At 40.3% G+C, this 13,419-nt stretch overlaps 1 protein-coding gene across 1 annotated transcript in view; it reads right to left on the reverse strand.

Annotated features, from left to right (window-relative positions):
- Positions 1–13,419, reverse strand: part of DOCK3 (dedicator of cytokinesis 3) — a 268,143-nt gene that overhangs the window by 178,384 nt on the left and 76,340 nt on the right. The gene's annotated exons all lie outside the window — the stretch shown is intronic.

The following is a 13,419-nucleotide window of genomic DNA, read 5'->3' on the forward strand; positions in this document are numbered from 1 at the left end:
GAGGCCGATGGAGAGCTGCTGCCAGTCACACAGGCTGGGGAGATAAAAACTGCAGCTTGTGCTGCTAAGGCTGCCAGAACTTGAGGGACTAAGATTTAAAAGAAAGCAGCAGCTTACTGAGGTGTGCTAAATGCTCTTTAAGCTACTTATCTTCTTCATACACTTGCTGATTCCTAAAATTCTTATTTCTCAGTGTTAAAAAGTCTACCATAAAGCGAGCTAAAAGTAGAGCACACATTTCAGCAGAGTCTGGGAGACATACACTGGACTCAGGACTTGACAAGAAGTTAACCACCTGGCTGTCAGCTGGAATACTCACTAGCGGTGCATCCTAGGAATGGGAATGAGTCAGAGACAGGCCGCACCTCACCAAGGCTGCAACAGACTCATCAGACAACGTGTCCCTGCTGAGACTGCGTGCTAGGGGTACGGTAAACCCTCTCTGCGGGCAGGAGACACAGAGTCTCCATAACTTTACACACATTATCTGACACTCCATAAAAAAGTTATCAGGTTTATCAAAAAAACATGACAAGGGGGAAACAATCAATACAAATGAATCCACAGGAGACATGTCTGATACTGAATTATCGGACATGGCCTTAAATTAACTATAACTAATATATTCAGTAATATAGGTGGATAATTTCACTACAGAATTGGAATCTATAAAAATCAAATAAAAATTATAAAGCTGAAAAATATAATAGGTGAAATTCGTAACTCAATAGCTAGAGTAGAAGAAAACATCAGTTAATTTAGAGGATAAAGTTAGAATAGATCCAAGATGAGCACTGAAAGAATAAAAAAAGCAAGTAAGAGATACCACAAAGACGCAGTGTGTCTTTCACACATGTGAAATACATGTTACCACCAGGTTTCTTAGTAGCATACATGTAACATAGCTTTAAATATTAAACTATGTTACATGTATAAAATCCATATGTAACTGCAGCCCCAAAACAGCAGAAGGGAGACTACAAAAGCAATTATTTGAAAACAATTTTTCAAAGCCAAGGAAAGACAACAAGCTGTAGATTCAAGTACCGCTAAAAACTCCAAACATGGCTGAAGATATTTAAAGGGGGCCAGAGAAAAAAAAGGAAACCCTGAAAATTCTATCATAACTGTATTTTACATATCCAGATATAAAATATTCAATACTTGCAATTCCTTATATTTTGACACTGCAGTCAGCAAAATGCATATGCAATGAGTCGAGGACACACGGAGGAGACACTGACAAGGCTGTTACATAACCTGGATTTCCCACAGAATCCCCAGCCTAGAGCGTCCTAATGCTCTGCGCTGTCTTCGCCCCAGAATAACCACATGCTTGGCAACTCCAGTAGGCCTTCTCCCACTCGGTCATCTAAAGGCAGCCGAGTCTGTCCGAGCACGGCCTCTATGGGTAACCACGTGTGTGTGTGTGTGTGTGTGTGTGTGTGTGTGTGTGTACACACGTGTGCTTTTTATCTTTGAAAATACTGACAGTGAGGAACTGGAGCGCAGAGCAAGACCGCAGGGCCGGGCCTGGGGTCCACAGAGAGCGCGAGCTGGTTCGTCCTCTGCGTGGTGGCAGTGGAAGTGCAAGGAGCCATCTTTTTGAGTGCTCTGGGCCTGTCATCACAGAAGCCTCTCAAAAAGAGCACCCCGCAAGCCCCCTTCCTCGACAATGCCTGCAGGACAGCTCTGCGCCTTCTGTCAGACTCAGCGCTCTCGGGCTAGTCCTGGCTGTTCGTGCCTCGGCCAGCATGGACAAGAAGGCTAAGAGCCAGTCTAGTACCAACCGGCCAGAAGCTCCTCTGAGACTTAGTGGGCAACAGTGATCCCGGAAGACAGCGGCTGGAAAGGGACAATGTATGTTAAAATGTCAATAGCTTGTAGAAGAAGTGGGAAAATGTTTAAAGTAATGAAAAAGGGATTAAATAATAGAAGAATCCTATTAATAAAGATCTTGAAAATCTCAAAATCATATTCATATCAAGAGTCCATCTATATAAATCACCATGTAATCCTTTTATTGGTAATAAATTACATAAATTTTCTTAGTAAAACCTTATTCTAGTAATATTGCATGTGGATAACCAAGCGACCAGTTATTTATGATGTTCAATATTAAATTGCCACTTTATAGGCCCAAAATAGAATAAAATATTAGCAATTTTATGTGACAGATTCAAAATGGATGCTTCTCCCGGAAATGCTGACAACAAAGTCAATCATTAATTCATCAAATGTTTACTGAGGACCCACAACACTACCACGCACAATTTTAGACCCTGGGGTTACAGCAATGCAAAAAACACAATTACAAAACAATCCCTTCTCTCAATTAAAACAAAATTAAAAAAGAAAAAAATCAGTTCTCTCGTTAAGCTTACATCGCAATAGAAAGAGAGAGAAAATAATAAAAACTAAGTTAGTAGAATGCAGTATAAATGTTACAGAATAAAAAGCAGGACTGGGGAAGGAGGAGTGTTCGAGGTAGCCTGATTTTAAACATGGAGTGTCCAGGAGACTGTGGCTGCGACTGTAACAGGAGCAGAGACACAAAGGATGAGACAGGGTGACCTGGGAAGAACGTCATCACTCTTAAGTAGGGAAATGGGAGACTTAAAATTAGATCAAGTCCGTCTTTCCAAGGCACTGTTCTCTAGTGAAATACGAAACACTAAAAATGAACAGGCCTGAATGACCAATATGATATCTTAAAAATAAAAATACTCCTGGCTGGCATAGCTCAGTGGATTGAGTGCGGGCTGCTAACCAAAGTGTTGCAGGTTCGTTTCCTAGTCAGGGCACATGCCTGGGTTGCAGGCCACAGCCCCCAGCAACCGCACATTGATGGTTCTCTTTCTCTCTTTCTCCCTCCCTTCCCTCTCTAAAAATAAATAAATAAAATCTTTTTAAAAAAATAAAAATACTGTGGAAAGTCTATTCCATTCAAGTCCCCTGTATCTTCCTAGTGAATCCCTGTGAGCACCGCTATCCTACATTCCCACAGAAAATATACATTCTATTCTGACCACTTACTGAGAGATGGTGCGGAAGGGATGCCTCACTATTCTACATACTGGGGTTACAGAAATGCACAAAACAACAACAACAAAATCCCTTATCTCATGAAACTTGTATTATAGAGAATGGAGAGAAAATAAACTAAATAAGTAGAACACATAGTATCTTAGGAATGATTAATCATCTCTCAGGCTCCTACTGGTTCCCAAGTTCTGTTTTCATAAACATTTTTAAATATACCAGAATTACAAGTTCTAGTGTGCTTGTAGCAAGAGAAGCCTTAATTGCTTTTGTTATCATCTATTAGCTGATTTAGTTATTTATCATTACATAACAAAATACCAAACAACTTAGAGACTGGAAAATACAAACACGACCTCACAGCTTTTACGGATCAGGACCCTGGGAGCGCCTTCGCTGAGCTGTCTCACTCAGGATCCCGCACGAGGGCGCGAGCAACGTGTCGGCCACGGCTCCAAGCATCTCAAGGCCTGACTGAAGCAAAATCTGCGTCCAAACCCACTCACATGGGCCTCTCCCGAGTCCCTTGAAATGTGGCAGCTAACCTCCCCCACAGTGTGAGCAACCCAGGAGACAGAGACAGAGAGAGATGAGAGAGAGAAAGACAGACAGACAGACAGACAGACAGAACCCAAGACGGAAATCCCACCCTTTTTAACACCTAATCTCAGAGCCCTGGCCGGGTATCTCACTTGGTTAGAGCATCATCTCGATACGCCAAGGTTGCGGGTTCGATCTCCAGTCAAGGCGCATACAAGAAACAACCAATAAATGCATCTCTCTCTCTCCCTCTCAAATAAATAAAATTTAAAAATAAATAAAACCTCATTTCAGAAGTGAACTTCCGTATCATTTCTCCTGTATGCTGCTCATTAGAAGCAAGTCCGGAGTCCAGTCTGCAGTCCAGTAAAGAGAATCTCACATGAGGGGAATGTGTGGGAACAAGGCAAGCATCAGGGGGGACATCTCAGAGGCTGCCTACCACACTCACTACCTTTGCCAGCTATTTACATGTTTAAAATTTCTTGATTCTTAGGAAGCTAGGCTGTTTATATGCAAAACACGTTAATTTTTGGTAATACTCTAGTGGCTATTAGAGTCAGTAACAAAAAAGTAGGTGGAGGAAGACTTACCACACATAAATCCTTAGACTGAATGCAGTTTTCATTTTCAGCTTTGTGAACTGTCTGTGAACGGCAAACTGTACTTACAAATTTATCTCTGTTTCAAAATTTCACGAATACAGAAATATACTAGAAAATGTGGGATGCAATGATTCTAGACTTCACTTACAAACAGACTTGCCTCCTATGCTTTGCTGCGGGGACCTCTTCTCCCATTCCCAACCAACCTACAGACTACAGAGTGTAACAGTTCACTGTTCAGGTTGGACAATCGTTTTCTGCTAACAGACAGACTGGCAACTCTTTTAAGAAATGTGAAAAACTACTCAGATCTATTTGAGGTTTTCTTCTCACCTTCTTTTGCCCTTACTATTTTTTAAACTGAATCAACAGAAAAATCAAAACACTGGAAAGGAGAGAGCTATAAAGAGACACTGGCTATTTTATGTTGGGATAAAGTATTATATTATGTTTCTAAACCCTATGCCTATAATGAGGACCAACCCCTTTATTATATTTGATGAGTCACCATACTGGACAGATTTAATGCTTTTCACAATAAATAACAACAATCACTTTTTCTAATAACCACATACATTAACAGACCATTTATTTCCTCTCAAATACTAAGAGGTTGAAAAGGTTAAATATAGCTTAAAAAACATTTCCATACCAAGTGGAAATGTAATTTGTTCAAGCTCATTAAATGGGTCAGAGAGAAACTGTGGGCTTTTTCTCCCTTATACCAGTATTCTTCAACGGACTTCAGAAGAAGAATGTGACCAGATACACTAAAAGAGGACACTTCTCTTTCTCCCCATTCCTACTAACAGATGCTGTGCATTTTTATGTTAAAAGAGACCATGAATATTTATTAGGAAATCAATGAACGTATGTGTCATACAGGGGGCTCTGTCAGGAACCGGGTTATACAGAGATAAAGAAAACAAAACAAGTGCTTATCTTCATGGAATTGACGGATTAGCAAGGGAACCCATGCCAGCTAAATGATAAACGAAAAATGTCACTGAAGGGAATCCACACAACTGCTGCGGTAACAAGCAGGGGGCCTACTCTGGTTGAACTGCCTCTCGGACGAAGCAGTATTTAAATAGAGACCAAAGGATGGGGAGGAGTGAGAAAGTGAAGAGCCAGGGGACCGACAAGCCCACAGCAGAACCAGCAGCAGCAATGATCCCAGGTGGAAGCAGGTCAGCGCCTCGGCCAACGGGAGAGTGGAAGAGAGATGGAGACAGGCATTGTGGCCAGGGGCTGGCACCTACTCCAAGTGCAATGGGAAACCACTGAAAGCCTGACCACTGAAGGGACACTAGGATCCCGCATGCATTTTAAAGAGATCATGGTTCCTGCTGTGAGGAGTAAGGAACAAAGGGAAAGGAAATAAAAATGCCACACACATTCCATTTCCTTCTTTCTTTGCTTTATTTAGGTCAGTGTTATACAGTCTTCCCCTAAGAGTCAAAACAGTAAAAGATGTAGAGATTGAGAGAAACTGAGAGACTTAAAATATATCATGAAGACAGAAATAACAGGGCTTACTGAAAGATTATGTATGTAAAAAATGAGGAAGAAAAAGAAATTACCAATTTTTCAAAAAGACTGGAAGGAAACATTTCTTGGAGGGTGATGAGATTTTTTTTTCTTTTTAGCTTTATCAAACAAATAAATACACCATAATTGTTTACACGGTCCCTACTGAGAGACTCTTCGGTTGTTCCCGTCCTCTACAATCACCAGTGACGGTGCACAGACTCTCGCAGTGATATCTTAGTGACCCAGGGAGGCCACCTCTGTGCCATCAAGTCCTGTTGTTGTTGTTGTTGGCACATCACAGATGGCCCCCGTTCTCCCTCCCTCTGCCCAACTACACTCAGCCCCCACCCACACCCTCCCCGGGCCTTCACCACACTTCCGTCTGGGTCCACGGTCCATTCAGGTATGTTCTTTGGCCAATCCCTTCATCTTCTTTATCCAGCCCCCCCACCCCTCTCTTCTGCCAGCTGTCAGTCTGTTCCATGTACGCATGCCTCTGGTTCTATTTTGTTTGTCAGTTTATTCTGTTCATTAGATACCACATGTGAGACCACACAGTATTTGTCTTCTTCTGGTTTATTCCACTTACCATAATAATCTCCAGGTCCACGCATGCTGTCACACAGATAAGAGTTCCTTCTTTTTACAGCCATGTAGTATTCCATTATACAAATGACCACAGCTTTTTTTATCCACTCTATCTACGGAGGGTCACTTGGGCTGTCTCCACATCTTGGCTAGCGTAAATAATGCTGCTATGAACCTAGGGGCACATATTCTTCTGGACTGGTGTTTCAGGTTCCTGGGTACACTCCCAGGAGCGGGACCACTGGGTCATAAGGCGGTCCCACTTTTCATTTTTTGAGGCAGCTCCACACTGTTTTCACAGCGTCTGCACCGTCTGCACCCTCACCAACAGTGAGAGCACTAGGGCCCCTGTTCCCCGCGTCCTCACCAGGACTTGTCTATGTACTAACTGGCGACAGCCACTCTGGCAAGTGTGAAGTGATGCCTCACCACAGTTTCAATTTGTACCTCTGATAATTAGTGACCTCGGACATTTTTTCATGCGTCTATTGGCCATCACTTTTCATCTATTAAATAAAAAACAAAAAATAGTATTTAACATTAGTGAGGCTCTGGAAAGAAAATAAGATTGGTCTGATATACTGGTAAGAGTATAAATAAAAATATTGTTGAAAAGCAAAATTTCCTCTTCAAAAAATTTACCTATAAGGACAACTGAAAAAACAGCTTAAACTTAGTATATAGGGTGTTCTGGCCAAGATGGAGGTGTAGGTAGAAACACTTTCCTTCCTTGCACAACCTAAAGAAGGATAACAACCAATTTAAAAATAAAAAACAACCAGAACTACCAGAAAATCAAAGTGCATGGAAGGCCACCAACGAAGGAGTTGAAGGAACGTTCATCCAGGCTGGCAGAAGGGGTGGAGACAGGCGGCTGGGACGGAGAGAACACATAGCAAGGCGGCGGACTGGGCACACGAGGTGGGGGCTGGCCGGCCAGGCAGCCCCACATTCGGGCGCGGACAAACTGGGAGAAACAGCCGGGGAGTGCGACAGACTGAGAAACCCAGGGCTTCAGCACAGGAAACGAAAGACTCAAAACCTCTGGCTGTAAAAATCTGTGGGGCTTGCGGCAGCGGGTAAAACTCCCAGCACCACAGCGGAGTCCGCCGGAGAGACCCACAGGGTCCTAAAATGTACACAAGCCTGCCTACCCGAGAATCAGCACCTGGAAGGGCACAATCCGCTTGTGGGAAGCGAGGGACTTGAGGGAAACTGAGGCGAGAGCCAAGCCGCAGCACTGTTCCCTCTCAGACCCCTCCCCCACACGCACAGCGCCACAACACAGCGCAGTAGGCTGCCCCACCTGGTGAATGAGTAAGGCTCTGCCCCTTACAACATACCAGGCACATGGAGACAAAGAAATGTGGCCCAAATGAAAGAACAGATCAAAACTCCAGAAAAAGAATTAAGCAACAAGGAGCTAGCCAACCTATCAGATGCAGAGTTCAAAACACTGGTAATCAGGATGCTCGCAGAAATGATTGAGTTTGGTCACAAAATGGATGGAGAAACAATGGAAACTAATACAAAAAGAAATAAAGGAAAATATACATAACAGGAACCAACAGTGAGGGAAGGAAACCGGTACTCGAATCAATGATATGAAGCAGAAGGAAGAAATAAACATTCGACCAGAACAGAATGAAGAAATAAGAATCTAAAAAAATGAGGAGAGGCTTAGAAACCTCCAGGACATCTTTAAATGCTCCAACATCCAAATCATAGGGGTGCCAGAAGGAGAAGAAGAGCAAGAAATTAAAAACTTCTTTGAAAACATAATGAACAAAAACTTCCCTAATCTGATGAAGGAAATAGACTTCCAGGAAGTCCAGGAAGCTCAGAGTCCCAAAGAAATTGGTTCCACAAAGAAATACCCCAAGACACATCATAATTAAGTTACCCAAGATTAAAGATAAGGAGAGAATCTTAAAGGCAGCAAGAGGAAAGAAGACAGTTACCTACAAAGGAGTGCCCATAAGACTCTCAGCTGATTTCTCAAAAGAAATCTTGCAGGCAAGAAGGGGCTGGAAGGAAAGTATTGGAAGTCATGAAAGGCAAGGACCTACATCCAAGATTGCTCTATCCAGCAAAGCTACCATTTAGAATGGAAGGGCAGATAAAGTCCTTCCCAGATAAGGTCAAGTTAAAGGAGTTCATCATCACCAAGCCCTTATTATATGAAATGTTAAAGGGACTTATCTAAGAAATAGAAGATCAAAAACTATCAACAGTAAAATGACAACAAACTCACAACTAGCAACTGAATCTAAAAAACAAAAGCAAACAACTAGAACAGGAACAGAGTCGCAGAAACAGAGATCACATGGAGGGTTATCAATGGGGAGGGAGAGTGGGGAGAATGGGGGAAAAGGTACAGGGAATAAGAAGCATAAACGGTAGGTGCAAAACAGACGGGGCGGTTAAGTATAGTATGGGAAATGGAGGAGCCGAAGAACTTACATGTATGACCCACGGACATGAATCAAGGTAGAGGAATGATGGTGATGGGGGGGTACAGGGAGGAGGGGAATAAAGGGGAGGAAAAATGTGACAACGATAATAGCATAATCAATAAAATATATTTACAAAAAAGAAAATTAGTACATAAAGGTGTTCATTAAGTGCTTTTAGTAGTAATAAAGTTAAGAGCTCATTTCCAACAGTATATGTCATCCATATGATAACATACGACTGTTCATTCAGTTTAAAATTGTTAGTGATTGAGAAAATTAAAAAAAATTACACTTAAGATTTTTTAAATCAAAAGGTTTGTAAATATTCTGACAATTTAGGAGTACAAACAAGTCTCATAAAAATATTTGCAATGTAATTCTATTTACATGTATATTTAAGACCTGTCCATGTGTGTATGTACACACTGTGTGTGTATGTATATGTGTAGCCTGACAAATCAAAAGACAGATGGATAGGTAGCTAGTATGGTTATATGGCCTGATATTCAGTAGGCCCCTTCAGTGTGAACTTTTATAGCACAAAATTATTTTTTGTATTACTTCTGGCAGTCTATTTACACGTTTATTTCCTACTATGCAGATATTAGATCCCCTGAGTATGTCCTCTGTGTTTCTTTTTTTATTGTTGACACTACTACAGACGTCCCCAGTTTCTCCCGCTCTGCCCCCCTCCACCCAGCCCCACGTCCCCAGGCCTGACCACGGTGCCGTCTGGGTCCACAGGCTGTGAGGAAGTGCATGTATGTTCTTTGGCTGATCTCTTCCAGCTCCACGCCCCCTCAGGATCTCTCAGTCTGTTCCATGTATCCATGTTTACTGGTTTTATTTTGTTCATCAGTTTATTTCACTCATTAAATTCCACATATCGTGAGATCATACGGTATTTGTCCTTCTCTGACTGGCTCATCTTGTTTAACATAATAATCTCCAGGTCCATCCACGCTGTCGCAAAGGGTAAGAGTTCCTCCCTTTTTACAACTGCGTATGATTCCACTGTGTAAATGTACCACAGCTTTTTTATCCACTCATCTACTGATGGGCACTTGGGCTGTTTCCAAATCTGGGCTATTATAAACAATGCTGTTGTGAACATAGGGCTGTATAATTGCTTTCTGATTGGTGTTTCAGGATTCTTAAGATATACTCCCAGAAGTGGCATCACTGGGTCAAAGGGCAGTTCCATTTTTAGTTTTTTGAGGAAACTCCATAGTATTTCCATGGTGGAAACACCAGTCTGCACTCCCACCGGCAGTGCACTAAGGCCCCCTTTCTCCACATCCTCACCAGCACGTTTGCTGATTTATTGATGATAGCCATTCTGGCAGATGTGAGATGAGGGGCTAATTTCCAAAATACATGAAGAACTTATACAAGTCAACACCAGGGAAACAAACAATCCAATTAAAAAATGGGCAAAGGATCTGAACAGACACTTCTCCAAAGAGGACATACAAATGGCCAACAGACATGAAAAAATGCTCCATGTCACTAATCATCAGAGAGATGCGAATTAAAACCACAATGAGGTATCATCTCACACCTGTCATCTGTATTTTCTAACAACTCTCTCATAACTTCTATCTGTACTTCTGTTTTACTTTGCAAGTGATTTTCTTTTGGAAGGATTTTCATTATAAATGCAATGCCAGTCATACCTTGGTACTTGGCGGCTTCAGAACACCTCGTACCCTGTACTCACTGCATTTTGATGAAAAAAAAAAAGTTTCAGCTCGGGACTTGCTGCACTTGCTAGAACTCGTACGAGTCACGACACCGCCCCACGAGAGGAAACGCTTCATCGCACGGCGCCTGCTCAGTGCTCATCGGTCTCGGCACTCATCGCGAGTTCCGGGACGAATTAAGGCCAAGTACCAAGGTACCGCTGGACTTCCGTTTAGAATAATAGAATATTTATTATCTATTTTGTTTCGCGTGAGTTTTGGCAATTGTGGTTTTCAAAAATTTGTTTTATTCATCCATACTGTCATTTATGTATGACAGAAGAGTTGTTCAGAGTATTCTCTTACTACTCATTAAGGCCTGCGGTATCTCTAATGACATGTCCTTCTTTAGTCCTAAAATATGGGTAATTACAGCAGGTCCCTGAATAACGTTGTTTCATTCAACATCGTTTGTTTATAACACTGATGAAATGCCACAGGAACTTACCTCTTCTCTATATCAACTAGCCCAAGATAAAACTGATTCCATTACACATAGGTCATTTTGCTTCAAGTTTCAGAATCTATAAACAATATTAAGTGAGGACTGACTGTACTGTTTTCACTCATTTTCTTTGTCAGTCTTGCTAGATGTTTATCAATTTTATTGATATTTTCAAAAACGGGCTTTTGGTTCCATTAATTTTTCTCTATTATTTTTCTATTTTTAATTTAATTAACTTTGCTCATTATTTTTTGCTTTATTATGCTAGCTTGGATTTATCTTTTGCTGTTAGAGTCTTAAAGTAAAAGATGAAATTTTTTGACACCCTACTTTTTTCTACTAAAACGCACTTAATGCTATAAATGTCCCTCTCAACACTGCTTTAGCTGCACCCCCACACCCACAAATCTTAATTTTATATTTTCATTTACATTTACTTCAATATATTTTTATGTTTCTTGAGACTTACTCTTTGATTCATGGATTTTTTAGTGTGTTGTTTCATTTCTAAGTGCTTCAGTATTTCCCTGTTATCTTTTTGTTACTGATTTCTAGTTTGTTTCCATTATGGTCAAAATGTCCTTTGTATGGCATAAATTATTACAAACTTGTTAAGAGTTGTTCTATAACCTAAGAAATTGTCAATCTTGGTGAATGTTTCACATATCCTTGAGAAACATCTGTATTTAAAAGGGATTAAAAAGTGCAAACTGGTACAAAATAGTTCTAGGGATGTCAAGTACAGCATAAAAATATAACCAATAGTATTATAATAACTATGTATGATGCCAGGTAGGTACTGGAAATATCCAGGGAATACTCTGTAAACTACATAATTGTCTAACCCAGTGCTATACACCTGAAACTAATACAAAATAACATTAAATGTAAACTTAACTTAAAAATAAAATTTAAATTTAAAAAAAGCCAAAAACTAAAAATCTAAATGGAATAACTAAAGGAAATAGATTGCTATGTCTTCCTGGTAAATTGACCTTTTTATCATTTTGTAAAGTCCTTTTGTCTGGTAGTTTTCTTTACTCTGACATAATAACAGTAAAATTACAATGGCATAATATAATTTACTTTATTTGTATTTGTATTTAAGGAAGAAATAATTCATAATTAATATATTATAATATAGCCATTCCTTTGTTACTGATTAGCGTTTGCATGGTATTTTTCTATCTTTTAACCTCCCCGTGTCATTAGTCATATATGAAGTAAGATTATAGACAGCACATAGTTCTTTTATGTTTGTCAATTCTGCCAATTCCTATCTTTTCATTGTTTGTATGTTAGGATTTAAGTCTTCCATCTTAGTACTTGTTGTTTGTTCCCTTTGTTTTACCTTCCTGTTCTCCTTCCTTCTTTTCCTATAGGTTACTTGCATTATTAGTACTTGATTTTGATTTATTTACGAAGTTTTTATTATATCACTTTGTGTGATATTTTCATGATTGCTCTAGAGATTGCAATATACATACATACTTAGCAGAGTCTACTAGTATCAACATTTTACCACTTGAAGTGAAATGCAGATACCTAACACAATCTATGGTCCCCTTCCTTCCCTACTTCAGTCTCCTAAAGTATAACCTATACTTTATATACATTGAGAACCTATATATACACTGAGAACCATACCAATGTTATAATTTTTAATTTGCACCATCCAACACAATTTTAAAAACTGAAGAGCATTCACTTACCCCCTCCACTACTTTCTTCATTCCTAATGTCCCAAGTGTCCCATTAAGTTGTATCAGATGAACTTCCTTGACAGTCATTATTTTAGAACCTTTAGAACCAATCTACCGGTGATAAAACTTCTTAGCTTTCCTTCATCTAAAACTGTGTTTATTTTTTCCTTCACTCCTAAAGTATAGTTTTTCCTGCACACACAACTCTGGGTTGACATCAATTGTTTTTCTTTCAGCAGTTGAAAAATGTTGGGTCGCATCCTTTTGTCTTTCACAGTTTCTGATGACAAATTTGCTGCCATTCAAACTGGCATTTCCCTGAAGGCACCATGTAGTTTACTTTTGAAGATTTTTTTCTTTGGCTTTAATTTTCAGTTTAACTACAATGTTTCTAAGTATGGATTTCTTTAGGTTTATCCTGTTTTAAGTTCACTAAGCTCTGTAGGGTTATGTCTTTTGGCAAATTTGGAACGATTGAAACTATTACTTCTTCAAACATGTTTACTTCCACATTCCATCCTTTCTTTTCTTTTTTAGGGATTTGAAGATTTTATTTATTTATTTTTAGAGAGAGGGGAAGGGAGGGAGAAAGAGAGGGAGAGAAACATCAATGTGTGGTTGCCTCTCACATGCGCCCCCCACTAGGGACCTGGCCCGCAACCCAGGTATGTACCCTGACTGGGAATTGAACCCGCAACCCTTTGGTTCACAGGCTGGCACTTGGTCCATTGAGCCATCCCAGGCAGGGCCACATTCCATCCTTTC

Source organism: Phyllostomus hastatus, unplaced genomic scaffold, assembly GCF_019186645.2.
Source record: "Phyllostomus hastatus isolate PE091 unplaced genomic scaffold, TTU_PhHast_1.1 phas_scaffold_129, whole genome shotgun sequence".
Taxonomy (NCBI): Eukaryota; Metazoa; Chordata; class Mammalia; order Chiroptera; family Phyllostomidae; genus Phyllostomus; species Phyllostomus hastatus.